The sequence below is a fragment of the Ovis canadensis genome, chromosome 13 (assembly GCF_042477335.2).
Source record: "Ovis canadensis isolate MfBH-ARS-UI-01 breed Bighorn chromosome 13, ARS-UI_OviCan_v2, whole genome shotgun sequence".
NCBI classification, from domain to species: Eukaryota; Metazoa; Chordata; class Mammalia; order Artiodactyla; family Bovidae; genus Ovis; species Ovis canadensis.
The window spans coordinates 30,188,694-30,193,461 of NC_091257.1; positions in this window are offsets into that span (position 1 = coordinate 30,188,694).

Below are 4,768 nucleotides of genomic sequence, written 5' to 3' on the forward strand. Positions count from 1 at the left end.
ACAGCTCATGGAATTTTCATGGTGCTGAGGGATTTGGGTGGTGTTTATAGCCAAACTAACTCATTTATGTAAGGACTAATTGTCTTAGGACACAAGACAGTGGCATTAAATGAACCTGAGGAAGGAAATGCAAACAAATTACTTGGCACATATTAAATATCTCCAAATGGAAGCATAACAAAAATTATGTCAGTGTGTGAAACCGATTGGAGAGCAAGAATATTGTGGAGATTTGTGATAAGAAAAGTCACTGACTCAAGAAAGAAAAGGAAATCACAGGGAAATGGTTATAGATTATTCCATTTTAGAGCTATTTCTCTTGTTTTCCTCTCTTTTTATGAACTCTATCTCACTGTGAGATCTTGCCTTGGGAGTTTGATATAATTGGTATTGTTGAGCCAAGGATAATGTCAAACATATATGATTGAAATAATATATGGAGAACAGTTATAAATTATACTTAAGCTAAGAAATGATAATCCTGTTAGCCTATTGGATTCACCTTGACCCTTATACACACACACATATAAGCAGACTAAATTTTTATCTAAAAAATAAAGTCATTGTTACATAAACTCTATAAAGGCACAAACTATTTCTGGCCTGTGGTCTTTAAGCTGCCTGCCCTTGCAAGGTATTATATATGCAATATGTGCTTAATAAATACTCATATATGAAAAGCATGATGATGATAACAACCTTTGCCAAATGCCAATTACAGGACATCCAGTCAAAGCTTCATGGGTCAATACATCAGCAGAAAGGAAGCAGTAAATGGAATTAAAATAATGTATCTGTTTGTTCATTGTTAATGGCTGCTATGAATTTGAATTAGGCCAGTAATTGCTTCCCTGATATGAGAGCAAAATGCCAAGGTAAAGACTGTAATTAACATTCAGAAGGAATAAAAGCCCAGAGTGTGTGGACTCTTTTGAAAAGAAATCTCTAGTTTCCTCTGTCCTTCTTCCAAACCTCTTCCGAATTTTTTAGCATTCTTTCCCCTCAATTCTGTTTTTGTTACTTTTGATCTCTCTCCTCACGTTTAACTACTGTCCCCAATTTTTAAGCCAGCAAAATACCTATGATTAAAGGCTGCTACTTCTTTCCTGTGAAAAGTTAGGAATAAGAAGTAACTGCCCGACCAGCAATAATGGAAGTCTTGATGAAGAGAATGTGGAAAGGACTCTGAGATACTCAAGTTTTAAAATAACACTTATTATCCAAGCTCCTTTGTATCCAAGGAGAGGTGAGCTGTTTCCTTTTGTCCTATTTGATTATCGCTTTATAGGGAAAGGGCAGCAGTATGGTCAAACAGCTTATGTCCAAAGGAAACTCTCAATTACATCAAACAAGAATCAAACAATCGTTACGCTGTTGCTGTTCAGTGGCCAAATCGTGTCCACCTCTTTGCAACCCCATGGACTGCAGCATGCCTGGCCTCCCTGTCCCTCACTATCTCCCAGAGTTTGCCCAAGTTGTAGTATAGTAGAGTTATTATAGTAAATTTTACAAAGCAAGCACTCAAGGTTTTTGCAGTTCCTATCAGTTGGGATCAGTTAGTGATCGTGTACTACTTAGAAGGTGATAGACTGATGTATCTTAGTATATCCTCTATTTTCCATACAAATCACAGAATTCTAAAAGGAACACCCATCTTTGCAAGGGAAGCTGATGGCTTGGTGCTTGGGTAACACAGCTCAGAACATTTGCTTTGTCCATTCTCTTCCCCATGGTTCCTCACTGCCTTGGATTCCTCAACCCCATAACAATATTTTGACTGAGGATTCCAGAATACACTTATGAAATACACAGAGCCCTTTGCTGGCCACTTTGCAAGGACTCAGCTCCTGTGGTACTAAAAGAATGCTTTAAAGAGCAGACCAAAACCAGTTTTCCTCTCTAGGATAAGGAGCATAGGAAGAGTATTTTTTGAAAAAGAATAGTTGGGGGGGAAAAATGGGTTTTTCAAAGTCAAACCTTCAGGCAGGGTGGCATTGTTACAATATAAGGTGGGGTGAAGAGATGAATTTGAAAGAAGAACCTCCGTCATCTGGGGATAACTAGTGTCCCAGACAAAAATTTGCTAAGACCAGGATTTCATATCGCTAAGTAGGAATATTTACAGGCATGCAGGAAGCACACACCAATCAAAGAGCTTCTCTGATTCAAGATGCATATACTAAGCTTTTACTGTGTGGGTAGCACTGTCTTACAAGCATCACAGAGTCCAGCAGAAATGTGGTGTTGATTTGATAATATGATTAAGGAGAGAGTTGTTTGGTTGAAAATCAATTACAGTGGTTTACCCACTACCTGGTGAGCTTCAAATCTGAATTTTTTTTCTTTCATTTCTGTTCCTCCCTCGAAATGACTTTAAAATGTCAAATTTTGTTGTAGAAGCAGCGGGGGTTTCATTTATAATATCAGCATCACGAAATTTCACAAGAAATGCTAAAATGCATTAATGGATTCAGTAGCTAGCTATGGGTACTTGCATACTTCTTCTAATGAGATACCTTTCTCATTTTCTTTTTACAAAGTGAGACAAATGGCAAAAAATGGAGACATAGATGTTGTTATATAATGATAGAACAGCCAGGAAAATGAACTCATGAGATGGTACACCCAATGCATTTGAAAAGTAAGTCCAATGCTAAGAATTAAAGATGGTTTTTTAGTTTTCTTTGTACAAGAGTTTCTCTATCTTGACTGCACTGACATTTTGGGTCAGATAGTTCTTTGTTGTGGGGGACTCTTCTGTAGGTTGTGGGATGTTCAGGAGCATCCCTGGCCTCTGCCCACTAAATGCAGCAACAGGCCCCTGTGTGACAACCCAAACTGCCTGTCTCCAGGCATTGCCAACTGTCTCTGCTATATATTGAAATCTCCTCATTTAGAAACTCTGCTTTGTACTGATGCCTAAGGAAGAATAAGTTTCGTGAACTGCTACTGACTGTGAGAGCAGATTTTGGATTCAGTACATCACTGCTGCTCTAATTTAAACCAAGAAATCACATACTCCAGGAACTACAGCATTATCAAATTTGCGGGTTTTTTTTTTTAAATTACAATCTAGTTGATGTCCGATATTATGTAAGTTTCAGGTGTATGACAGAGGGATTCACAATTTTTAAAGGTTATACTCCATTTATAGTTATTATTAAAAAAATTGGCCATAATCCCTGTGAAAGTGAAAAAAAAGCAAAAGTATTAGTCACTCAGTCGTATCTAACTCTTTGTGACCCCATGGACTGTAGCCCACTAGATTCCTTTGTCCATGGAATTCTCCAGGCAAGAATACTGAAATGGGTACCAATTATCTTCTCCAGGGATCTTCCTGACCCAGGAATCAAACCCGGGTCTCTTGCATTGCGGGCAGATTCTTTGCAGAGAAGGGACTGGCTTCCCATCCCAGTATTCTTGCCTGGAGAATCCCATGGACAAAGAGCTGGACACAACTGAGCAACTAACGCATATTCCCTGTGCTGTACAATATATCCTTGGAGCTTATTTATTTAATACAAAGTAGCTTGTATCTCTTAATCCCTTACCCTTTTTCTGTCCCGCCCCACTAGAATTCATATTTTTATTGTGTGACTCATAAGTTTCTTAAGAAAAAAAATGCACAGTGTTGTGATGTCCTAGTCCCAGGGTTGCCTTTCTGAGTCATCAAGTAGCCTCTGTATTTCAAGTTCATGCCTTAACTTCCCTGAGCAGAGACCACCTGGAACTTTTGCTCCAACTTGTGTGCATGGGGGTTAGTTATAATGACAAACCATGTGCACCATAAGAGAGGGAATGATGAATGTGTTTATTCTACCATCTGCTTACCTCCTGCAAGGATGGCAAACTGTTTATCTCTGGATTTGCAAGGAAGAGGCCACAAAGGGAGCATTGAGCCCAAACAATCCTCAGCTTTTCTAGACCTCTATTTCCCTGTTTATCGAAAGTTGAGTATCTTTTTTCCCCTTGGACCTTTCTTGTCTCCGAAGATTTGAGGATGTTTCTGTAGTTTTATGGAGCTTCTTGGAGCTTGGTAGGATTTAAACATGAAGAACTAGAGTTTATCAGAATGGGAAAAGGGCATCAGTCACCTTTTAATGCTGTGTCAGCCCAAGCTTGCCTTGTACGTCAGGAAAGATTTGTACCCTCACAAGATCCAGGAATTTTCAGAGCAGATTGTTCTTGCCTAAAGTTTCAGTAGGATTTGCCATGATGGACTACATTCTTTTCCTCTATTTACTGTCTTGATTTCCATAAACTATGTTTGTCTCATTTTCCTAACACATCCCAGGTAAGCTCCTTTCCCGGGTCATCCCTTCTATGTATGTGTGTGTATGTTAGCTGCTCAGTCATGTCTGACTGCAACCCCATGGACTGCAGCCCACCGGCTTCCTCTGTCCGTGGAATTCTCCAGGCAAGATTACTGGAGTGGGTTTCCATTCCCTTCTCCAGGGGATCTTCCCAACTCAGGAGTTGAACTCAGGTCTCCTGCATTGCAGGCATATTTACCATCTGAGCCACCAGGAAAGCCCCCCTCCCTTCTATAAAAACCTACCAATAGAACAGGGTTCACAGGGCCCTGTCCTCAGCTCTGTTCTCCTTCTGCTTCCTCCTGTGTGATCTCATTCAATCCCAGTTTCAAATAAATTCACCTGTCAATGGTGCATTTCCACAGCCTACAATCACTGCACTGAGTTCTGTCTCCTCCATCCAACTTGTAGTTAGTGTCTTTATCTCAATACAAATGAGCACCTCAAACTTAACC